We start from the raw sequence: 27,169 nt of genomic DNA, 5'->3' as shown, positions 1-27,169 counted from the left end.
TAGAAGTCTGGCAAATCTATCATTCAAAAGTTTGGATATAATTTTGGAAGTAACATTAGCTAGGCTAATTGGTCTGAAATAAGAGAGAGTTTCTGGGTGATCAATTTTAGGGACGGTAGTTATGTAATTTTTTATCCTCCCCAAAATTTTACACATTTTACCGTAAATATTTAGTTAAGGGTTAGCATCGCTATTCTAAATAGTTTTGACTTTTTTACTTTATTTTATTACAAAAATAAAAATTACAAAAAAATTTTCTTTTATTTAGCTAATCAATATTTTATCTAGTTACGTTTAGTTACCTACCTTTTATAAAATTCAAAAATAGTTCAACTTTATTTTCAGGAATATTAGTAGTTTGGTAGGAATATTATTTTAATTTTTGCGATGATTTTAATCTAATCCCATTTTTATTTTTAGGATTGATATTTGAAAAATACCAAAATAAGTTTGTTTTAATGGTTATTTTATTTTAATAGTTATTTTACTTAAGAATGATTAATTAGTAAATGAGGTAGTATTTTTAATCTTGTTCAAGGAGAAAGAATAAAATTTTGGGCTCAAACAACCTATTTTTAGGTCCAATTTTCGAACTCTTGGCTCATAGATCCAAGTCCAATACCCATAAAACCCTTATCTCATCCTAAAAACCTTGAACATTGGAGAACCTAAGGCAAAAAAAAAGCTCCCAGCCGTTTCCACCTTACTAAAACGAAAAAACACAATGCACATCCATCTCCTCCACTTTTCACGTGATTTTCCTGGAATTTAGCTAAGAACTCTCATATATTCCAGGGGTACATCATTTTTAGAGGGGACGCATTGCTCTTTGGTCTCATTCCTAAGAATTCTAGTTGGTTTTGACATTGCTTCTTGTGGCTTAAAGTTATTCATTATGCCTCGTTTCCCTGAATGTCTAGCCGCCACTTTTTTGATTGGGATTTGATCACCGACACCTTTTTCACTCGTTTTCTTTTTCAGTAAAACACACACCCCAACCCTAGCGCCGTTTCTGGTTTCTTCATCATCATCTCCTCCAAACAGACCTCTCTGAAAGAATTGGACCCTCCCCCTTTAGCTGAAAAAAACCTAGCACAGCTTCCCCTTTCTTCTCATTCCCTCTTCTTCTCCCTCAAAAAACCAGACTCTCATTCAGAAAAGACGGAAGAAGGAGACCTGAAAATATAGACCCATTTTCATGCCTCTCATACTCTACTTATCCCCACTTAGCCAAAGAATCTGAAAAAATTCTCAGAAGAAACATAGAAGTATTGAAGAATTTTATCAACAATGTGACCCAGAGAAAACTTTCCGTTGCATTTTATTTTTGGTGCTAGATTTGGGTTCGATAGAGCTGATAGGTATGTTTTCTGCTTTCATATTTTCAAAATCTCTGTATCCCAAATGAAATGTTTGTCTTTCCTAAATGCTGTTGCAACTTGGATCCTGAGCAATGTTTAAGAAGTTACGAATTGAAAACTGACTTTTCTACATTAATTTCTAATCTACTATCTTGCCTTGTGATATATCTCTACTGAGAAAGAAAAAAAAAATCACTGAGCTTACAGCGATTCTAAAACGACTAAGCATATTCCACCAGCAGCGAAACAAAATCTAGAAATGAATGTTCCATTCCTTTTGCTCATATATTTGTGGACAACCAAACAACAGATCAAATGAAAAAATACGTTATATTAGTACAAAGCTAAACTTGAGAAAATAGAATAGTACAGATCAAACAGTAGTGATAAAAGTACTAAGAAATTATCAAAAAGGAAACTCCAAGATTCATCTGTTATGATGTATGGCAGTATGGCACAAAAAAAAACCAGTACTAGTATTTGGCTTGTAACATGTGTCATTTACCTTTATCTGTAGCTAGTTCCTTTCCCATGTCTTTACTCTACTGTTTCGTCATATGGTTTATACCTGTTTGGCCAAGCTACAAAAATCAGCTTATTTTGAGAAGTGTTTTTTTAAAAGTGCTTTTTTCAAAAGTATTTTTGGTGATAAACAGTTTGTGTTTGGCTAATTAGTTTGAAAAACACTTCTGAGCAGCAATTAGTATTTGACCAAGCTTTAAAAAACTACTTATAAGTATATTTTTCTCAAAAGTGCTTCTCAAAAAAGTGCTTTTGGAGAGAAATTACTTTTTTCTGTTTCTCTAAAACTGCTTTTGCTTCTCCTCAAAAGTACTTTTTTCCTTCCAAAAAGCTTGGTCAAATACCTCAATTTTTGGCCAAAAATACTTTTTACCAAAAAAAAAACACTTTTGGCCAAAACGAAGCTTGACCAAACAGGTTATTAGTTAAATTGATGCAACTTATTGTTTTTTATTGAGCAAAATTCAAATTAGGCCACACCTAGATTTGAAATTGTTGTTTTGTTGCTTATGTAATATTAACCTACCTGTACATGTCAAAAGCTATTGTGTTGGTTGTTTCCTTTTTAACACCAAGGAAAAATAAATTTACTTTATTAAAGTCTTGGATTTGCATTATTTGTTCACTTATACCTAGTCTAACGTGACTTTGGGTAATTGGTGCTAGGTAGCCATATAATGAAGGTTTGCAATCATTACATGCGTAGTTTGCTTTAGGCGCATAATTAAATTATTACAGCTATGAGTATGGTTCCCGTGGTATAGTCGTGATACATAATTCCCAATTCGGGTGTGTATTTTATGTGATCCGATCATAACAACTTCGAACAATAATAAAAAAAAACATATCGCGAATCGTGAGTGCATTTCATGTAGCGTGGTTTGCGGTGTGTTTCAAAATGGCAAGTGTACGACAATCGTAATTTGTTCAAGAAATAATTCCATAAATCCTACAAAGCGGTTAAAATAATTAAAAGCGGTAATAAAGTTAAAAATGCACAATAGGTTTAAAACATATAATAAATCAGATAATTAGGCCAATTATTAATAGTTAAGCGATTGTGCTCGAACTACGAAACCCGGAAATGCCTAACACCTTCTCTCGGGTTAACAGAATTCCTTACCTAGTTTTTTTGGTTTCGCAGATTTTTAAATAAAGTCAGATTTTCCTCGATTTGAGATTTAAAATAAACCGGTGACTTGGAATACCAAATAAATTATTTTAAATGGCGACTCTGAAAAATAAATAAAATAATCACATATCGAATAATGTTACTTTAATTGGAAAAACTCCCTTTTATACCCCGCGGGTGTAAAAAGAAAGTGTGACAGCTCTGAGAATCAAGCAAGTGCGAGTGACGTATTTAGGTAGTTCATGAATTGCAAAAAACAAATAGCAAGCTAGATTAGTAAGATCCAAGGAAATAATATCCCATGCCTCTTTAAAGAAGGTTGTTGTATATCCATCAGGTCCAGGAGCTGAATCTGGATTCATGTTAAAGACTATGTCTTTAATCTCCTTCTCTATAAGCCTTGTAGTGAGTAGTTCATTGTCTTTATCTGTAATCAACTTGTTAATGCAAGCTAGATTACTGAGATCATTATAGTAATGTGGTTGAGTGAATAAGTCTTTAAAGAAACTGGTTGCTTCCTTAGCTATCTACTCCCCATCACAATCCATTGATTTTTTCCAATTCTGATCCTGTGAGTGGTCAATTTTTTTTCTAGCAATAGATTGTAACGACCCGATCAGTCCTTTTATGAACTTGAGCCCGTTCTCCTATTTGATACTTCCCGTATATTTATTTGATCTTTGTAACTTGCAGGGATGGTTGGTTTGGCTTAGGGAAGGTTAGAGAGTGAATTGCAATACTTAGTTTCATTTTTGGAGGCTTAAGTTGTAAGAGTTAATCAAAGTTTGACTTTTATATAAATGATCTCGGATCTATATTTGGATAGTTCCAATAGGTTTGTAGGGTAATTTTGGACTTAGGAATATGTTCATATTTGTATTTAGAGGTTCCTATGATATTTGGGCTCTATTTGTCGAAAGTTAGCAACTTGTAGGTATGGAGAGTTCCTAAGTTTGACTGGGAGTTGACTTTGATGGTATCATATTTGGATTGTTGTTCCGGAACTTGAAATAGGTTTGTTATTTCATTTGAAACTTGTGTGCAAAGTTTGGATGAAGTTGAATCAGACGTTTAGTTAGAAGTTTGAATGTTTGAAACATATGAGAAGGATTTTGATTAACTATTATTAATTTTGATGTTATTCATTGTGTTTCAAGCCCTTGGATAAGTTTGTATTAGGTATTGAAACTTGTTGGCATGATTGGACAGGGCCCTGGAGGACTCAGATGTGATTTAGGGTGGTTTTCATTCGTGATCGTAGAGCTTGTCTTGTGATCGTGGAATAGAGGAGTTGGTAAGCGAAGATTTACTCTTCGCATTTGCGTGACTAGATTCACTTTCATGGAGGGGTGAGTATTGGTGCTTCGCATTCGTGTGTAGGGGGCCACGTTTACAAAGGTTGGGCATCAGGCAAATTAGTTGCATTCGCGTTCGCAGGCCATGGGTCGTGTTCTTGTAGGCTTGGCTTGTGGGTTCATTGCTTTCACGTGAGGTACTTTGCACTTTCTAAGTGGAATTTCAGCCGGGAAGATTTTTGATCTTTGCGATTGCGAAGGGTATGTCGCGATCGTGATACATATCACTAGGCAGAATAATTAAGTTGTGATTTTGGGATTTTTACCCACTTTTTATTTTATTTTGGTCCCTAGACTTCGAGAGTGGAAGATTTTGAAGAGAAATTTTACCACTCAATTGGAGAAAAGGAATTTACACATGGATTTGACTTTATATCCTGTTTTTCTATGGATTTCTACACCTAAAGCCATGGATTTTAAAGTGGAATTTGGGCGGGGGGGGGGGGGGGTTGTGCTAGATTGGAAAGTGAATATATGAGATTTGAATCCCGGTTTGGAATTGATTTTGGATGAAACTAATAAATTTGGACTCGTATTAGAATGAATAGTTAGGATTTGTGAGTTTTATCGGTTTCCTGGGAGTAGGCCTGGGTTAAATTTTTGGTTGACTTTGTGTATTTGATTAAAGATTTGAATTTTATTATATGAGATTGATTTTTATGGCTTTTATGAGGTTATTGGGTTGTATTTGACTAGATTCGAGCAGTTTGGAGTTGGATTTTTGACTAATTGGCATTTTTGGTGATTTCTAGGTTACGGGCGGAGGTAAGTCTCTTAGCTAACCTTGTTAAGAGTGAAACCCCTAGGATTTGTCTTGATTGCTATGTGCTTAAGGTATTGGCAGTAGTGTGTATACTGGGTGGGCACATATGCACGTAACATGTTTATATTATGTCTATAGTAGAATTGTGATATTTATGCCTTGTTTTGATTATGTGCTCATCTTGATTCATGATTTGTTGGCTTATATGACTACATTGCTTTCTTATTTGTTTTAGAGATCATGCGTAGGTTTATGATTATATTTGAATACATGGAAGGTTATTCTTGATCTGGCAAATTATTTGAATCGTGTGTGGTCCTATAGAATTTCCACGAGTACATATATATAATTCTTGGACATAGCATACGTATTATGAAGGGATATGTACTATATATAAATTATTCATATATGATTATTATTAAGTCCTTGTGCATATGTTATGTATAATTCTTGGACATATGTATACGTACTATATTGGATACTTGCGTTGGACTGAGATTGTGGCACAAAAGGTAGGATCGTGCGGAGAGAATACAATTATAGCACACATGACATGATAAACGAATATTTTTATGATGATTTATCAAGATCATTTTTACGCTTGGATTATGATTCGTCTCTCCGGAGTCAGGTGATTAACCATGTTACTTTTGGCCTTGTGAGCGTGGTTGATATATGGATGGTGTATCTGGTCCATACATGGATTTTGTATCGGGTTATGGTGATACATGGATTGTGTATTATGATACATGGATCGTGTACTAATTTTAGTATGCATATGTGTCTTTTACACATTCAGAAGTATTCATTTAGGTGCTTATTGTTGCATGACATCTCTATATGCTAGTTAGGAGTCTCAACTCCGTTGAATGAAACATGCTATGTTTAAATACTATATCTGAACAACGTTATGATTATCTTTTGTACTAGAAAAACATGTTTTATACTCTTTGATTGTTGAAATCTTTGATACTTGTAATTCATGAGATTATTTACTATATGGCTCTAGCTCTATTATTTATATCTGTGTTGAAAGCATCCTGATACATATAGCCTTACTCCTATTTCTTCGAGGTTAGACTTGATACCTATTGAGTACCGATTGCGATGCACTCATACTACACTTTTGCACATCTTTTTGTAGATCATCAGGTGGTTAGTAGCAGAGCCTCTCATTAAGCTTAGGCAGTCACTCGAAGGCTCAGGGTGAGCTGCACTCTATGGATTCATTTCGCACATCCCGAGTCCATGTCTTTTTACCATTTGCTATCTATTTTATTATTTCAGACACCATTGATCATGTATTCAGACTTGTACCTATTCATTAGTTGCTCGTGTACTTGCCGTGTTTGAACCACATTTTGACTATATTATATATTTTACTATTTTGAGATTATCCTATCTTTTATATGTGATATGAATATGTTAAATAAAGGAATTTGGGTTATGTTTTGCGATTGTGAGTTGGCTTGCTTAGCAAGTATGGCTAGGAGCCATCGCGACCTAAGGTGAGATTTTTGGTCATAACAAGTTGGTATCAGAGCCCTATATTGTGTAAGTCTCACGAGCAAGTCTAGTAGAGTCTTGTGTATTGGTACAAAGACATTTGTACTTATCTTCGTGAGCCTACATGGCTGTTAGGAGAACTTTTCTTTCTTTCATTCTCTGTTATGCAAATTTGTTTATCTCAAAGTTTGAATCTTTGCTTTTTTATTCTCTCATAGATGGTAAAGACACATTCATCTAGAGTAGTTGGGCCGGCACCAGGGTCGCAAGAGGCCGGAGCTGAGGTAGACACATTCACGAGCACGCGTCGCAGTTAGGGCCCTACTCGAGCAGTCGCAGTGGAGCCACAGTAGGTCCTATTGAGGATCAGGCTCTGGATTATGTTGAGCTAATCAGACCATCTCAGGTCCCTAAGGGTTTTATTGCTACCCAGTACTTCAGGATACTCTTGTTCATTTTGTTGGACTAGTGGAGGGTTTGGCACATACCAGAGAACTTCCTATGGCACGAGCTACTTCTCAGGATAGGGATGGGCATAAACTCCCTTTACTCATACTCCTGAGCAGGTTTCTATCGTGTATCAAACACAAAAAGTAGTACCGATTGGGGGACTTCCTCCCGTGATTGTTGTTACGCTAGTGGTAGGGGCCTCTATGTATAAGGAGGAGGAGAAGAGGTTTGATTGGTTCAGGAAGATAGGTCCTCCATAGTTTGATGGTGATCTTTTGGTAGATGCACATAATTTCTTAGATGGTTGCAAGGAGACTTTTGCGAAATCTTAGTTTGGTTGAGTCGAATAGGGTCAATTTCACTACTTTCTAGCTCAAGGGGCCAGCCAAGAGGTAGTGGCAGGCGCATCAGTGTAGTAGGCCACCAAGATTAGTTCCACTCGCTTAGAGTCAGTTTTCACATCTCTTCTTAGAAAAGTTAATATCCTTCGCGACCAGAAAGGTGTTGCGCGGCCAATCTGAGCACCTTCACTAGGGTTATCTATTTGTGATCGAGTATGATATGAGATTCACTGAGTTATCTTATCACGCGTCTTTCTGATCCTTGCCGAGGTAGAGAAGGTGAGGATATTCATTGAGGGATTGAATTTTGGTATCAAGATCGCTATGGCTAAGGAGGCAAAGACTAGTACAACATTCCTTTGGGCTGTAGATATAGCGCATATGATTGAGCATATTCTGAGTTAGAGCATGGAGGCCATGGTGATGAGAGGCAAGAGGTCTCAACATTCTGGCAGTTTTAGTGGTACCTTGTCTAAAGGTAAGTATCATTTTGGGAGTGTCTATTCTAGTAGGCTAGTTCCTTTAGCTTATCAACCTACTCGTGGTGCTCCAGTTCAGTCTTCATTTAGTGTATTACTAACGCAGAGTACATACCTTACTCCTTCAGTCCGGGTTTCTTCTAGTGGGCATTTAGTTTAGCAGAGGCAACCTCAAATTCAACAGTTATTCTCAGTTCGAGGTTATTTTTAGTGTGGAGAGGTGGGGGAATATAAAGAAGGATTGCCCTAGGTGTGGTAAAGGCACAATAGAGCAGGGTTCTTAGATCTTGACTCCAACGCTAGTTGTTACACCATCGGCCCCACAAGCTAGTGGGGGAGCCCAGTCAGTCATGGGACGTCTCAAAAGTGGAGGTCAGTTGGGCGGTGGTCAGACCCTCAGTTATGCATTTTCGGGTAGGCACGAGATGAAGCTTCTGATGTAATTATTACAGGTATTGTTTTAGTATGTTACAGAGATGCATCAATTCTATTTGATCCTGATTCTACATATTCCTGTATATAATTGTACCTTGCATCATATTTGGATTTGCCCCGTAGTTCTCTTAATATCTCTGTTCATGTATCTATACCTGTAATTGACCCTATTTCGGTGGATTATGTGTATAAGTCTTGTGTGGTAAGCATTAGGGGTATGACACTAGTGTCAATCTTTTGTTGCTTAGTATAGTGGACTTAGATGTGATTTTTGGTATGGATTAGTTATCTCTATATCATGCTATTCTTGATTGTCACGCTACAACCATGATATTGGCTATGCTGGGATTGCCAAGGTTGAAATGGAGAGGTTCTCTTAGTCATACTTCTGGCAGAGTGATTTCATTAATGAAGACTCCACAGATGGTTGAGAATGGGTGTTTGACATATCTGGCCTTTGTTAAGGATGTTAGTGTTGAGACTCCTACTTTTGTATCAAATCCAGTAGAAAAGGAGTTTGTGGATGTATTTCCTATAGTAGAAAAGGAGTTTGTGGATGTATCAAATCCAGTAGAAAAGGAGTTTGTGGATGTATCAAATCTAATAAGCAATTTCATCATTCAAGAGTTCTATTATAATATTTAACATGAAAGAAATAAGCCATTTAACCATCAAAGCATGAAGCAATAAGACAAGTATGTGAATACGGCTCGACAATGAAGCTCAATATGGCAAGTAATCATTTATGCCCAATTAAACTAAGTCATAACTCTACACATGCTTCTAAGCAACAAAAATGAGACATCATTTAGTCATAGAATCAATGAAATATGAATAGTAAGCTCTCATAGTCCAAACAAGGCATAAAATAGTCCAAACATTTACCAGATATGGTCATAATCTAGTTATGCATATAGGTTTATCGCCTCGCATATACGTGGATCCTAAACTGAGCAACAAACAGTAAATAGATCACCGATAGGGAGAATTTCCTCTTACAAGGACAAACAAGAGACTTACCTCCGCACGTAGTCTTTAACCTTCCAAAATAGATTTCCCTCTCAAATTAACTTCTAAACGAGTCAAATCTAGTCAAATACAGCTCAATAACGTCAAACAAAACCATAGGAATTCATTCCAAATAATAAAGTTTCAAAATTTCTTCAAATCCCCAAAAGTCAACCCAAACTCACATGGTCAGGATTCGAGTCAAGGACAGATTCCAACTACCCAAAACCCTACGAGTTCAAATATGCAATTAGATTTCAAAGGAAAGAGATTATTTGGAGATTATATGGATTATGCTATTTTAAACAAATGATGAGTAAATTCGTGAAGGTGAGAGGGGAAGCAACTCAAAGAAAATGAATTTTTCGTCCAAGTTTGATAAATTGAGATAAAGTACGGGACAAACATTAATATTCGATATTTATGAAGTAGTGCCATACAAGGTACTACATGACCATGCTAGTAAGATGTACAAGGTATGTTAAAAGAGAGTAGTATTTTAAGTAAGTTGAGATAATTCTTAATTATGCGGGTAATTGGTTAATTACCGAATAACGAGATCTTACCTAATTAATTGAGGATATATTAAATAAGTATTAAAAAAAAAGCATGAGGCGGCAGCCTCCCATGCAATTAGAATGACTCATATTACAATTTAAAAGTTGGCATCATATCACAATTCATTGATATAACCGGTGGAATTACTCATATACAAATTCAATGATTATGAGACTTCTTTCTAAAATCCCAACAGATTCAAGAATGGAAAATTTCATTCCAACAAAGAATGGGCATTATTCTTGAATCAAATGACAAACAATTCAAACATCAGTAACATGAATTCATCGATCAAATGACAAACAATTCCAATTCATTATTCATTTTATGAAAGATGTCATACAGATCAGTTATAGAAACGTAAATAGCTTCGACAAAATTCATGCGAAATGTCTTGATACTGTAGCAACGCGGGAGTTGCAATTCTAAGGGAGTACGGTGCAATCTTTTTCAAGAATATCACACAGATTTTTTTTTTACTCCAGGTATGTTAAGACTATCCCTTCTTTCTTTTTGGCATGATCCAAGTAATACAAATGAAACGAGCAAAATACGCAACTTTCGTAAATGACTCTATTCATAGAAATACTAGGGATTCTAGATTCCCCATGTGAATTATTCTGTTCATGGATCTCAGAATAATACGTATTTGATAAAGTTTATCCGAAAGACACATTGATTTTTATGGCATTCCGAGAAAATCTTATTGACGTATTTCTTATGCATTTCATGCATTTATACATGCACATTGACCCATGATTAGATGGCGTTATATACATGTTATATGTATATTATATTTATATGGGCTATGGAAAAAAGGTTATGGCGTTATATACGCACCACCACCTGATCAGCTGGTATACGTTGACGATTTACCCACAGTGTCCGAGATGATATGATGGGATGCCCTCAGAGGATTGATGATGTTATGAATGCATGTACCTATGCAAGACATGACATTCATATGCATATGCATGACACTAAAAGTATTTCAAGCTTTACGGAGTTATCCAGACTTACTGGTTGAGTCATTTACTCTATATTTCCTTCCACATCTGTAATATATATACTTATTTAAGTGCCTTACATACTCGGTACATTGTTTGTACTGACGTCCCTTTTGCTTGGGGACGCTACGTTTCATGCCCGCAGGTCTTGATAGATAGGTCAAGAGTCCTCCAAGTAGGCTATCATCTCAGCAGAAGGTGTTGGTGTGCTCAATTTGCTTCGAAGTTGCTTGTTTGGTCAGTATGATTAGTACATGTATCGATTAGTATGACGTGACCCCGTCCCGACCTTTGTGATATTATGTATTCTTAGAGACTTGTAGACAGATATCATGTACACGGATACTTGTATGGCCTTTTCGGCCTATGTTTCGAGTATATAAAGAATCATACTAGCCTTATAGGCCCGTTCTTCATATGTATACGTTTGTATTCTCTCATGATTTACTCTGATTCATTTACCTATGATAAAATGATATGAAAGATACGTTATGTTGGTCCTCAGCTGAGTAAGGTACCGAGTGCCCGTCGCGGCCCATCGGTTTGGGTTGTGACAATAATTCAGGCAGATGAATATAAAGTTTTTGAGTTATATTCTACAGTAACAGAGGTATGTATAATTTGCCGTACCCATCTCAGTTATGCCCTATGGGGGCTAACAGTTGTAGCTTAAGAAAAGGACAGAACATCAGAATCTAGCTGGGGTTAGAGTAACCCAAAATGGTGAATGAATTGTTTGTGTTAGTTGACATTTTCGAAGAGTATTACAAATGTGCTAATAGATCTTCTTGTGAGACACTCATATGGTGCACTCTAGAATATTACAATTAGATGTGAATACTAGCATGATAAAAATAAATCAGAAGATAGGCACTGAAATCTTGGAAGGGATAAATATTACCTTAGTGTGACTCTCGTCCCTAGTAGAACAAGGACGTTGAGCAACCCGAAGAGCCAATGGATGAAGCAAAGGGAGAAAAATCAAAAGAATGTCTTGATGAGTTTTTCACAAGAAAATGATAGGCAGAAATATTAGCAGAGTAATGAGAAGAGAGATAAGGAAGAATTATGAGTAAGATGCGATACATGGATGACAATGTTAGATAAAAAAGATGACGGTATTACCGGGTACATAGTCAGGTGAAGGAAGAGACGAGAGATGATAGGCCTTAAGAAAACAAAAGAGTATTGGCCATGAAGTCATATCCTCATTTCAAGATGCAAGTTCGGGACTCTAACGTGATTACCAATAGGAAAAGCTAGACCCCAGAATAATAAAGATCAATATGGGATGGTGAACAAAATAAAGTAAATATAAATTAGGGATTTAGTGATTTGATAATGGTCGACATCATGAGAATTTTACATTTCGTGCCGGAAATAATAGAATGGACAACGGAATAAGATTCATGAGAAATTCAAAGAATGGTCATTCAATAAGACGCTTCCCTAATGTAAGCAATGTGAGCAAAATTAAGCTTAAGAGACTGTATGTGTCAGTTATAGTAATTGTCACTTCGCGAGTAAGGAATTTCGTTATCCTTAGTATAGAAGGATTACCGCAAGGAGAGTAAGGGTCATCGATGATGTGAAAGGACGCCAAAAATGAAGAGGTAAAACATCTATAGGCAAATTGTCGTAGCTCCAACTCTTAGTAATCCTCTAAAGGGGGGATATGGTATGACATGACATTACATCATAATTAAGTGGTTCTATTAATTATGGAATGGTAAAAGAACAATGCAATAAAATGAAAAATGGATGAGATTGCACTTATACAAAGCCTACAGATATGCTACGATACCAGAGCATTATGCAAACACGACGTCAAGGAGCCAGTGCGAGTAGTAAGTTAAGACAAAGAAAATGACCCAAGAAAGATTACGTGGAATATTGATACGGGAATGGGCCAACAAGCAATTAGTAGTTGATTCAAGATGAGCCTAGCTATGGCTAGACAAGAGAATACAAACAAATCAACAGATCGTGCAAGATAAACATAGGGAACCCCAATATGGGGAATTCAGCCTCATAGTTATGACATCGTGATCCTTGAAAAATATCCATATAGGAGTTGGGAAAGTTAAAAAGGTTCCATATGAGTGTTACGGAAATAAAAGAAAGTGCCACCGTGAATACAGTCAAAATATTAGTTTAGGAGTAATCCTACAAGCACAAGAGCAAGGAGATTATAGGCGAGGAAGAACATCAAAATTCTGTCAGGCACACGATGTGATAAGATCACAACCTTATAAGAGTCAGAGGATCCTCCCCCTCAAGTACCACAATGAAAGACTAGTTGAAAAAATAAGGAAGAAGGCTTCAAGCAAAGCACAGTGACCTAAAGAGGAAAGGGTTGTGTAACAACAGTTTAACTACAAAATTGTATGCACTCCAAAAGAAAGTTGCACCTACTATGGCTAATGACCGGGGAGTAAAACCAAAAGTAATATTCGAGACCATATGAGTTGCACAAAAAATTTGGTATGTGTGAGAACTCAGATAAGCTAAGTATGCACGCAAAAGGGGGCAAAAAGATAGTGAAAAGCAATTGCCTACATTTGAAGAAAGCTGAAATGGAACGAAAGAAATTATTCGATTAATGATCAGCCGTAGATGACTCCAGTATAAGCTAAAAGAAGGAATTGCGTCCGGGTCATAGACAAAGGATTGAATCATTAGAAGACTATATCATGGTTTTCCATAGTGTCCATAAAAGGCTAAAGTAATAACTAAATGCCATGAGCCACAGATTGGAAGATAGATTGAGCCTACATAAAGGTTAATCAGAAGAAAGAGGAAACTAAAGAATTACATCAACTAAGTAAATTAGGAGTCTGCTAATTGGACCTAGAAAGTTACACACATCATGGTTGAGAACATTGTAGAATCACTCTTAATATAAGAGGTACAAGAGAAATAGTATAGTAGCCATGTTTATACCCAATTTTTCGCTATATATTTTAAATATGCATGAATACCTTCAAAATAGCATATATATGCATATATAAGCATGCCCAAGGTTTTTATTATTTTTCCATAATTTTTTAAGGGTTTAAATAGATTTATTTTCTTCCTTTTTATCCATATAATCCCCAATAATTATTTTTAAAATTATTATTTTGATAATTCATCTATTTAATTTCTATATTTATGCCAAAATATGGCTAATGTAATTTTTATGTATTTTTACAATTACATTTGGTATTTTAAAGCTAAATTGCATATAACTGCAATGTTAGCCCATTTTGAGATATAATTATGTTTTATATGCATAAAATTGGATATTGTATTTTTAAATTATTAATTATGTACTTTAAATCATTTTGGCACCTTAAATTATTTTCCAGAAATTATCTATTATTTTTATAAATTAAATAGGGAAAAACTGGCTATTTAAATTATAGCCAATTTGGCTTTCATTTATAGCCAAATCGGACCCCAATTCCTAGCCCAATTTTATAATTAAAAAAACCCAACCCATACCCTATTAACCCTTACCCAAACCCGGAACCCACCTACCCATTTTATTCTTGACTGTTGATCTCCTAGATCAACGATCCAAATAATTCCTTTCCTTTTTAATTTCCAAACGACCCCTAAACCTAATTCATTTTCCCCAATCTGCCGCCTTCAGATGCTCTCTCATCTCCACTCTTCTCCCAAACCTAACCCTAGACTCCTCCACTCCCCTCCATCTCTGGTCATCTCTAGCGACTATCCCTTTCAACCCAAGCCTCCAATGAGTCTCTTATCACCATGCTCATCATCTCTAAGGCCTTCAAGGATCCTGGACCATGTCGATTTGGACCTAGGGTTTCTGTTTCTGTTACTTATGGGTTCTCCGGTGTGATTTTGGGCAAAATCACACCTTATATGTCACGATCGGTGAAGTTCCAACAGGTTTTTTTGATTTTTACTTGGGTTTCTTTTTGAAACCCTAACTCTCTTCTGAATCTCTCAGATCTATGTTATTTTTATGCTTTAAGCTTATTTCCCTCTGTGATTTGCTTATTCTAGATCTTTCTTCTGAAAGATCTTCTATTCTAAACCATTTTTACTCCCTTTGAAAAACTAGGGTTTTCGGAGTTCTTTCTATACCTATTTCGACTGATTTCTTTATGATTAAACCTTTTTCCTTGTTTATCTCGACCGATTCTAAGTTTTTACTACTTTTTAGACTCAACTCTGTTCAAAAGCCCTAATTTCTTAAAGATTTTCTTTACTTGTTTCTGTGAGTTGACATGATTTTCTTTACTTATTTCTGTGTGTTAGCATGATTTTCTTTACTTGTCTCTGCGTATTAGCTTGATTTTCTTTACTTTGTTTCTGTGTGTTAGCATGATGTTCTCCACTTTGGTTCTGTGTGTTTGCATGACTTTCCTTTACTTCATTTCTGTGTGTTATCCTGTGTACCTGGTTCTTGTTAATCTCTTGTGGTCACCATGCTTTGAATATGTTCTACCGAATCTCCAGCCTACTTACATCACCTTTACATGGTTGTGTTTGCTCATATTTTATTTCTTTCTGCCTATAATCGACCTTATTTGTTTGCTACTTCTGTTCAATCGTCTCTATTTATATGTTGAGGTATGCAGAATTATGACTCCCCATGGTTGATTCTGATTTTCCTTAACTTTTGGTAATTGAAAGATTTTCCATCAATGTCCCAGAATTCTACTCGTCTGTTTGAATTAACTGATTGCATTACCTTATTTACTATGGTATTTTGTTTTACTTAGTCTTTCCTTAATTGGGTCCTTCTGAATTTGGTTCTAATTGACTACTTTATGCCTACTTAATCTTGACCCTTTCCTTATTTAATCATGCACTGATTTTCCTTCATCCCTTATATGGTACTGAATCTTCCCGTTTGGCCTTGACTCCCTTAACTCAAGAAAGTGCTTCCTTGATTCTCTAGATGATTGATTCTGAGTTCTTAAACTAGTATACTACTATGATTTTTTTTACCTTATTCCACTACCTACTTTTAACTATAAATACTCTAAGTCTTTCACAAACAACACACACTTGGCTTTCAAAACCACCTCTCTTACTTAAAATCTCTATGTTATTCTACTATTACTAGCCTACTGCAAGCCAAGACTAATCATCTGTACTCTTTGGTTCTTTCATTCTGCTTACTTTTTATCTTCACTGGTGTGTCCTAGTTTAATTTAAAGTCTCAACAACAACATGTTTCTCTTCTTGTTTCAGTTTCTTTTATTTCTAGCCTGCTTTCACTTGTGGTTTTGTTGTGAAGTTTGTAGTTAAGCATGTTAATATGGCCCCCCTCCCTTTAAGTTCATGTATTCCCTTTGTGTGATTCAAGCATGCCTGAACAATTGTATTCTTTTACCTATTGTGCACTTGCCACTTTGTGAATCCCAAATCCCTATTCCCCTCTATGTGTTCATGACTGGTTTGTGATTATGCTAGTGTCAAACTATCTCTGAGCAGGTCCAAACTAGTCCTAATACTCCTGTTGGGGTCAGGTGTCTGCAGTCAATGTCTATGTATCCCCAAACCCCTTAACCTCTATATGATTACTGAATTCATTTACTTACTGTATATGGTCCTATCCTGAAATGTTTGAACTCTATTTACTAAGCCAACTTCTTTTCAACAACCTCTGTTACTAATTGGTTTTAAAATAGACCTTTCAGTCATAGTTAATATACAGCCCTTAGGGCAAAACAGGAATCATAAACACCTCATATCATAAAAGTCTCAGTGGAAATAATAAAGCCAAAATCAGTGATTAAATACCGAATATCTCATAAAAACTCCAGCTTAAATGAAAGTTGTTTAAAAGCATTTGTTCAACATTTTCAACAGAGGCTCAGTATAAAGAGGAGTGGAAACAACAATTTCATAAAAACAAGCCCCTTGGGCAAAACATCACTCATATATGTATACAGCCCCTCGGGCAAGCCTCTCAGTCACTCGAGACTCAACTCCCCTCAATCAGCGCTCACACAGCACTCACACTCAATAAGTACCATATAGTAACCGCTGCGGCATGCAACCCGATCCATATATATAGTCGACTGCGCTCACTGGGGGTGTGCAGACTCCGGAGGGGATCCTACAGCCCAAGTGCTATATCGCAGCGGCGTGCAGCCCGATTCAGATACACACACACACACACACACACATATATATATATATATACACATGTATATATATACATAACATATGTATAATATATATACATAACACATGTATATATATACATAACATATGTATAATATACATACATATATATATACACACACACACACACACACACACACACACACACACACACACACACATATATATATATATATATATATATATATATATATATATATATATATATATATATATATATATATATATATTACTGCGGCGTGCATCCCGATCCATATATATATAATCTTCACAACCAGGCCCTCGGCCTCTCTTAGTCATTAACCTCACAATCAGACCCTGGGTCTATATCAGTCATCAACCTCACAATCAGACCCTCGGTCTATCTGAATCATCAACCTCATAATCACTCGGACTTCCGTAAAATAGGGAACTCAGCCCAAACAGTTTTCACATTTTTAAGAAGTAAAGTGATAAAACCAGATTTAAACAATAAATAGGTAAATCATGACTGAGGATATGCTTTCAAAAGAAATAGAGTGAGGAAAAATAGTAAAAATTCCCCTAAGGGTCTCAACAGGTCGGCACAAGGCCCCAAACATGGCATACAACCCAAGATATAATATCAATCTCTAAAGTATGGAATATCATGATATTTCAAATCAAATACGCGACTTAGCAGTCGTACGTGATGGACCAAGTCTCAATCCCCAATGGTGCACGACTCCACGCTCGTCATCTAGCGTGTATGTCACCTCAAAGTAGCACACCGATGTGAAATCCGAGGTTTCAAACCCTCAGGACAATATTTACAATCATTACTTAACTCGATCCGGTCCAAAATCTAGCCTCTGATACCTTTGCCCTCACGAATCGACCTCCGAATGCTCCAAATCTAGCCATAATCAGTACATAACCATTAAAATATGCAAAGGGAACAAAGCCCATTCGAAAATATCCAATTTACATAAAAAATCCCAAAATTGCTCAAACCCGCCCCGGGCCCATGTCTTGGAATCCGATAAAAGTCACATCAATAGAATCCTTATCCTCTCACGAGTCTATACATACCAGGAACATCAAAATCGGACCTCAAATGGCCCCTCAAATCCCAAATTTTAGGTCTCCAATTACAAACCCTAGTTCTTCCATACTAGCCTTAAATTCCATGATTAGTTAGGTAGAATTCACATAAGAAACGAGTATAAAGTCCATAAATCTTACCTCCAAGCGATTCCTCTTGAATTCCTCTTCAATCCTCTTCAAAAAGCATCGAAAAAGACCAAAAATGGTGGAAATAAACCCCAAAATCACGGACAAGACGACTATTTAAACATTCTGCCCAGGCCTGAAATCCTCCTTCGCGAACGCGGTCAAAGTCTCGCGTTCACGAAGCACAAAATAACTTTGGCCATAATTTCCTCTTCGCGATCGCGACCTGCCCATCGCGAATGCGATGCTTCCTCAGACTTGACCTTCGCGATCGCATTACACCACTCGCGAATGCGATGAATAAAAATGCCTCAAGTCAAACTGACCAAATTACTCTACTGAACACGGTCCACTCTACGCGGACGCGATGACCAAACATCTAGCCCTTCGCGAATGCGTAGCCTTTCTCCCGAACGCGAAGGCTTAACTCTCACCCTTCACCAACTAACCCTTCGCGAACGCGAGGCCTGCTCGCGAACGCGAGGGCCATTTCTCTACAACACTGATCAACAATTTTCTGCAATTTCAAACAACATGCAATGGTCCGATTGACCACCCGAAACTTACTCGAGGCTCTCGGGACCTCAACCAAACATTCCAACATATCCCATAACCTCATTAAAACTTGTTCCAACCTTCGGAACACTCAAAACAATATCAAAACACCAAAATCACATCGGATTCAAGCCTAAGAATTTCAAGAACTTCCAAATTGCACTTTTGATCATAAACCCAACCAAACCACGTCCGAATGACATGAAATTTTGCACACACGTCACAAATGACACAACGGAGCTACTTCAACTTCCGGAATTCCATTCCGACTCCTATATCAAAATCTCACCTATCAACCGGAAAATGCCAAAATTTCAATTTCGCCAATTCAAGCTTATACCTTCCACGGACTTCCAAAATGCATTCCGATCACGTTCCTAAGTCCCAAATCACCTAACGGAGCTAACCAAATCATAAAAATTCCGGTCCGAGATCTTATACCAACAAGTCAAATCTTGGTCAAACTTTTCAGATTTCAAGCTTCAAATTGAGAAATGTTCTTCCAAATTCATTCTGATTACCTTGAAAACCAAAACCAATGATTTACATAGGTCATAATACATCGTATGTGGAAAGTCATGCCCAGGAACTTATGGGCAAGGTGCAAAAGCTCAAAATAACCGGTCTGGTCATTACATCCTCCCCTACTTAAACATATGTTCGTCCTCGAACGTGCCCGAAGTTGTTCCAAAATCCAACCAATCGCTGAATAACCTTACCATGAACATATACCCAGGGGTGATCCCATGTCACCCTATCTCGTATAGGGCCGATAACACAATGTAACTAAAATTTCACAGTCTAACCTAGCCCATGAACCTAAGAACCACATTTCCACTTCTGAAATCATCCACAAGATCAAAATCTCACATCTATACTCTGACTAAGCCCAAACAAGCTGTAATAACCCATACCCGCAACCTCGGTGCAATTACATGACATACCACATAACTTAAACGGTTACAGCGATAACTTCTAATCACAGCAGCTGTACACAACAACCGAATATCGATAGGAAACTTCTTATCAACTAAAATCTCATTCCAACACTTTCATATACTGCCAATGATAAATGAAACACGCAGTAAGCCATAACCGTTTTTCTCAGATCAACCATTCATGAAGCCACTCCTCCTTTGGTGAACACCATAGCAAATTTCTGCGCCAAACCTCGATGTTATCCTTCCAACATGCTGAAATCAAATCCGTTTGCAGTCATTAAAGATCCCGACGATCTCATCTAATCCAACACAACTACTGTGGTGACATTGACACATCAATATAGACTAAAGCCACGACTTGTGCAATCCGTGCACCAATAAGCCACAATCTGAACTTACTCAAATCATGAAAATGACTCAAACGAAAGGGTTGTACCGTAAGCTCACTAGTACCACCACAACACAAGGCTGAGAACCCGCCACACATTGTAGAAACAGAACACACGAATCTAACCCGCAGGATCATACTTCCACATAGCTTCGCTCCAATGCGCGACCTCATCCACACTGGTCCACATGAGGCACCTTAAGTTACTATGCTCACAATCAACAACCGTGCGCAATATGATGTCTAAAACCAAAGCAATCATCACAACCACCGCGAGGAAATTACATAACACCACACAACTCGAAAAGACATAACCGATACACCATCCACCGAGCCGTACCCAGTGCTCTTCCCGCTCGAATTCCACTGAAAGGCCCTAATAACACCGCACCACATGTGCCTATAATCAACAAATCCTAACGGCTCGCAACACAGAAAGGTAACTCATAGATCCCCCTGATTACTAATATCTCAATAACAACCGAATCAACACATCCCTCACCAATGGCAACTCAAAGTCAACAAAGCCGTCTCAATGCCGAACACATATCCATATAGGTCTACCAATAAACCACACATCAACTCTAGTTACCCACAACAGATAAATAATCCTCCGAAGGTTCACAATGACTGAATCATAGCACATACTATCATCTGACAAACTTACCCACATATTTACCATCCACAACCACGAGCTAACCTGTATATGAGAACTTCCTGTCTCCAAGTCCATAAAGCACACGAATTACCATATCTGATCCAGATTTCGCTACTCGCATATATATAACACACCTCTAGTACTCAATCATCTCATGAGAGGTACACTTATAATTCTTCTGAGCCACCAAGCAAGCTCGAATATCAACAGTCGATCAGACAAGATAGTGCCGCAATACCAATAAAGCATCCATAACTCAAACACATCACCCTTTCTGGAATGTAGACCCTCATCAAGCCACACCGATCAGTGATCCCATTTATCTAGTCACCTGAAGCTACCTATGTTGTCTAATAATTTATGACCTTTCTTTCAAAACTGAACCGTGACCTTACACATGCAAATCTCAACCCCACACAACATACCGCATATACTATACCACCCAAATAAAAATTATGAGAACTTCACAATCCACTCCGAGCTACAAGCAACTACTTACTCAACCAGCCAAGAACTTTTCATTGATCCCATTTAGAAGAAAATCGCTATACATCCATGCTCCTCACGCCAATAGGAAAAATATACCCCTCTAACTGTGGTGGAAACCATCTAGAACTCTCCGAATTCCATTTGCACAACTCTAAATCGTCAGGACTGAGTCCTTCTAACTTAACCGAGCTACGCAGGTCACTAAAACCCAAAGGAATTGCCACAAAACACCTGTAGAAACTCATTACCTTGTAAGCATCCGAAGAACTAATCATACCCTTATCATACCAACTCGGCCTACTACCAAGCTATCCCATCTATTCGAGTTCCTTCTGATCTACCATCAGCTTCACACTTTTTCTTGATACAACACCACAATTCCTCAACCTAGACTCACTACACGAGACCCAAGCACAAAACCACACCGTCTAAGACTCATAAGCCGCTGAATACTCTCTTAAATACTCCCAAAAGCACCACATTCAAAATACTCTACTCAAAAGAGACTTCCTGCGAATCTAAATTCGTTACCTTTACCTTCCTGATATTGATACATAGAATCCCATAATTGATATAGAAATGCCACAAATCTTGACATCTTCCAAAGAAAACTCGGTTTCTAGCCACACCTACAACTTGAAAATACCCAATTGTTACATGTAAAATCTTGAACACATTAGAACCATTCTCGAGAGTCATTCACTCTACTCCAATTGCAATTAGCATGATCAAACGAACAGAACCACCCGTGCCTCAATAGCACTCCGACACCATAGAGTGTAGCCTCATCCTAGAACAACCAAGCAACTTCCTACTCTATGCACCGAGTATCCATTACCAACAACAACTCAAGACATTCCATCATTCTCATACACCTATGAAGCATGTCATAACCTTTGTCAAAATTTTCCGTTACTCGAGCAATCCTCGGTCTCAATCTCCGTAAGCCATAATTGATTCACCAGTACGCCTCACACTAGAACCAATATAGCACATAACCGTGCAATCAACTCATCAATAGCACACTCCCCCACTTGGCTCGAAGCCATAGACCAAAACACACACAATAACTCGTAACACATATACTCTATTGTTGTCATAACACCATAGTGATATTTAAACTCAACCATTCATAAGCTCATGAAACACAGACCATCTGGTACTTTAAATCTTCTGCAAATCTCACATTCATCCTCGCAACAGTCAAGCCCACTCTCTTAAGTGGCCCAAATTTAAATTTCAACACTTATATTTCACTTGTAAATGAGATCTTCTAACAGACAACATGAGGATCATACAACCTCAGAACACTCCGCAGGAGATAACCCACCTACTTTACCTCAAACTGACATTTCTGTATACCTTCCACCGTCATGAACGTTACGCAGTCACTTAATCTTCTTGAGTCTGAACTCATACCGCAACATGAAATTTACTTCACTCCCAACTAGGAAACATGAAAAGATTCTTCACACACCCATAACTCGGGGCTATACCTCAAATCGAGATGAAAATCAAGTACATAATAGTTGTTCTATCTTCCAGCAGACCCTTCTCGTCGTTTCCAAATCATATGAATACACCTCGCGGTCATAACATACTCATTACGTAGCTATCTAGTCATTACTCCCCTTAATAGGGACACAACAGAACATATAGATCCAGAAGCTCGCGTTCACGAAATCAACAGCTCAAGGCTCGAGCTATAGGCAAAAATCCGGCCTCAAGTCTTCCAGACTGGCCCAACATCAACACACAAAGATCACTTCTCGCCCTTTGATCAGGGAATCACAAGCCATCGATATACATCGGATATCGAGCGCTCATGCGCGCATACGAACGCGTGGAAGGAATTCCAAGAGTTACTTTACAAGCTGAATCAAACATGCACAATAAGAATTCAAGAATGTAAAGTTTTTCCTAAAGGTTCTGTAGCCTCCTGAGGATAAATACAGACGTCTCCGTACCGATCCACGAGACTCTACTAAACCTGCTCATGACTCGTGAGACCTATGTAACCTAGGCTATAATACCAACTTGTCACGACCCAAAATTGACCCGGTCGTGATGGCACCTATCATGAAACTAGGCCAGCTGACACAACTCCCGAATCAACCATTTTCCAATAAAAGTTGTTTTTATACCATTTATAAACCAATAATCTCATAATGAAAATTTAAAAGAAAAGTACAAAATAATTACACAAGCCCGACATCGGGGTGTCACTAGTCATGAGCATCAACCAAGGTCTGAATATAACAAGAGTCTAAAAATGTACTAAATACAGTAATGAAAACAAGAGAAAGAAAGCAGTGATGCGAACGTCGTGCAACCACCTTGCTAACTCCGATGACTCCGCATCTGAGTAATCAACACCCGTTACCGGGTTCCGAAATACCTGAATATGCACACGAGGTGTAGGGAGTAATGTGAGTACTCCAACCCAGTAAGTAATAAGAGTAAATAAAGACTGAGCAGTAGAAAATGATGAATCCACATTTATGATAAACTCAATAAGCACAACAGTATTTCAAATAAGAATATGAGTCAATCGTCTCATTTAAAATCCAGCTTTTGGTAAAAATCATTTGAAAATTCTTTCCAACAGTTTTAGTAGGGGTTCAATACCATTTATAATAAAAAATATGAAAACCATAATCGGCCCCTCAGGCAAAAACATAGTTCGTATACAGCTCCTAGGGCAAAATAGGAATCATAAACACCTCATATCATAAAAGTCTCAGTGGAAATAATAAAGCCAAAATCAGTGATTAAATACCGAATATCTCATAAAAACTCCAGCTTAATTGAACGTTGTTTAAAAGCATTTGTTCAACATTTTAAACAGAGGCTCAGTATAAAGAGGAGTGGAAACTGCAATTTCATAAAAACAAGCCCCTCGGGCAAAACATCACTCATATATGTATACAGCCCCTCGGGCAAGCCTCTCAGTCACTCGAGACTCAACTCTCCTCAATCAGCGCTCACACTCAGCACTCACACTCATAAGTACCATATAGTAACTGATGCGACATGCAGCCAGATCTATATATCGCTGCAGCGTGCAGCCCGATCCATATATATAGTCGACTGCGCTCGCAGGGGGTATGAAAACTCTGGAGGGGCTCCTACAACCCAAGCGCTATATCGCTGCGATGTGCAGCCTCTCTCTCACACACACACACACACACACACACACACACACACACACACATATATATATATATATATATATATATATATATATATATATATTGCTGCGGCGTGCAGCCCGATCCATATACATACATACATACATATATATATATATATATATATATATATATATATATATATCCCGATCCATAGATATATAATCCTCACAACCAGGCCCTCGGCCTCTCTCAGTTACTAAGCTCGGAATTAGACCCTCGATCTATCTCAGTCATCAACCTCACAATCAGACCCTCAGTCTATCTCAGTCATCAACCTCACAATCACTCGGACCATCCATAAAACAGGGAACTCAGCCCAAACAGTTTTCACATTTTTAAGAAGTAAAGTGATAAAACCAAGGTTAAACAATAAACAGGTAAATCATGACTGAGGATATGCTTTCAAAACAAATAGAGTGAGGAAAAATAGTAAAAATTCCCCTAAGGGTCTCAACAGGTCGGCACAAGGCCCCAAATATGGCATACAACCCAAGATATAATATCAATCTCTAAAGTATGGAATATCATAAGATTTCAAATCAAATACGCGATTTGACAGTCGTACAGGACAGACCAAGTCTCAATCCCCAACGGTGCACGACTCCACACTCGTCATCTAGCGTGTGTGTTACCTCAAAGTAGCACAACGATGTGAAATCTGGGGTTTTAAACCCTCAAGACAGTATTTACAATTATTACTTACCTCAATCCGGTCCAAACTCTAGCCCGCGATGCCTTTTCCCTCACGAATCGACCTCCGGATGCTCCAAATCTAGCCATAATCAGTACATAACCAATAAAATATGCTAAGGGAACAAAGCCCATTCGAAAATATCCAATTTACATCAAAAATCCCGAAATTGCTCAAACCCACCCCCGCGTCTTGGAATCCGATAAAAGTCACATCAATAGAATCCTTATCCTCTCACGAGTCTATACATACCAAAAACATCAAAATCGGACCTCAAATGGCCCCTCAAATCCCAAATTCTAGGTCTCCAATTACAAGCCCTAGTTCTTCAATACTAGGCTTAAATTCCATGATTAATTAGGTAGAATTCACATAAGAAATGAGTATAAAGTCCATAAATCTTACCTCCAAGTGAATACCCTTGAATCCCTCTTCAATCCTCTTCAAAAAGCTCCAAAAAGGACCAAAAATGGTGGAAATAAACCCCAAAATCGCGGACAAGACGAATATTTAAACATTCTGCCCAGGCCTGAAATCCTCCTTCGCGAACGCGGTCAAAGTCTTGCATTCGCGAAGCACAGAATAAATTTGACCTTAATTTCCGCTTCGCGATCGCGACTTGCCCATCGCGAACGTGATGCTTCCTTAGACTAGACCTTCGCGATCGTGTTACACCACTCGCGAATGCGATGAATAAAAATGCCTCAAGTCCAGTTGACCAAATTACTCTACGCGAACGTGATGACCAAACATCCAGCCCTTTGCGAACGCGTAGTCTTCCTTGTGAACGCGAAGGCTTAACTCCCACCTTCACCAACTAACCCTTCGCGAACGCGAGGGCCTGCTCGCGAACGCGAAGGTTATTTCTCTGCAACACTGCTCAGCAATTTTCTGCAATTCCAAACAACATGCAATGGTCTGATTGACCACCCGAAACTCACCTGAGGCCCTCGGGACCTCAACCAAACATGCCAACATATCCCATAACCTCATTCAAACTTGTTCCAACTTTCGGAACAATCAAAACAACATCAAAACACCAAAATCACATCGGATTCAAGCCTAAAAATTTCAAGAACTTCCAAATTCCGCTTTTGATCATAAACCCAACCAAACCATGTCCGAATGACCTGAAATCAAATGACACAACAGAGCTGCTGCAACTTTCAGAATTCCATTTCGACCTCTATATCAAAATCTCACCTATCAACCGGAAAACGCCAAAATCTCAATTTTGCCAATTCAAGCCTAAACCTTCCAAAGACTTCCAAAATGCATTCCGATCATGCTCCTAAGTCCCAAATCATCTAACGGAGCTAACCAAATTATAAAAATTCTGATCAGAGATCTTATACCAACAAGTCAAATCTTGGTAAAAATTTTCAAATTTCAAGCCTCAATCTGAGAACTGTTCTTCCAAATTCATTCCGATTACCCTGAAAATCAAAACCAACGATTTACATAGGTCATAATACATTGCATGGGAAAGTCATGCCCGAGAACTGACGAGCAAGGTGCAAAATCTCAAAACGATCGGTCGGGTCGTTACATTACTTCTCAAAACTGCCCATATTAAGCGATAACTTTTCTAAAATTAGTCCTTTCAAAACTGCTATAATCTCATTAGATATCCTGTCTATAGGTTTAAAAAGGGACTATTTCTGAAGTTGTTTTGTTTTTGCATTAACATAAATATCAGTCCTCCATATAGGCAAGCCTTAGGGCATTTTTAAAACTTGCACTTCTCTGAAGCTGTTTATGTCACTCAACGTTTCTGAATTCTAATGGGTTTTTAAAAGAGATCCTAGGAAATTAATAGGTTGTGACTTCTGTATCTGAAAGTGGTTTATTCCTGCATAATCACTTAGAAATTCTACTTTAGGACTCTAATTACTAAAGACCTTACTTGTGGTTGAGTCATGCTGCATGTATGCTTGTTTCTGGAGGAAACTATGAGCCTTTAATTGCTCCACTTATGTGAAATTCCTA

General features: G+C 37.7%; 1 long non-coding RNA gene across 1 annotated transcript; it reads left to right on the top strand.

Moving 5' to 3' along the window:
• The first annotated feature begins 694 nt into the window (after positions 1-694).
• Positions 695-6,527, top strand: LOC138889005 (uncharacterized). The gene is made up of 2 exons (XR_011406548.1): positions 695-1,361; positions 6,278-6,527. It is a non-coding gene; the product is annotated as an uncharacterized lncRNA (long non-coding RNA).
• The last annotated feature ends 20,642 nt before the right edge of the window (positions 6,528-27,169 follow it).

This window comes from Nicotiana sylvestris, chromosome 4 (assembly GCF_000393655.2).
Source record: "Nicotiana sylvestris chromosome 4, ASM39365v2, whole genome shotgun sequence".
NCBI classification, from domain to species: Eukaryota; Viridiplantae; Streptophyta; class Magnoliopsida; order Solanales; family Solanaceae; genus Nicotiana; species Nicotiana sylvestris.
The sequence above is the reverse complement of the archived record's forward strand: the minus strand, read 5'-3'. Positions and strand labels throughout refer to the sequence as shown.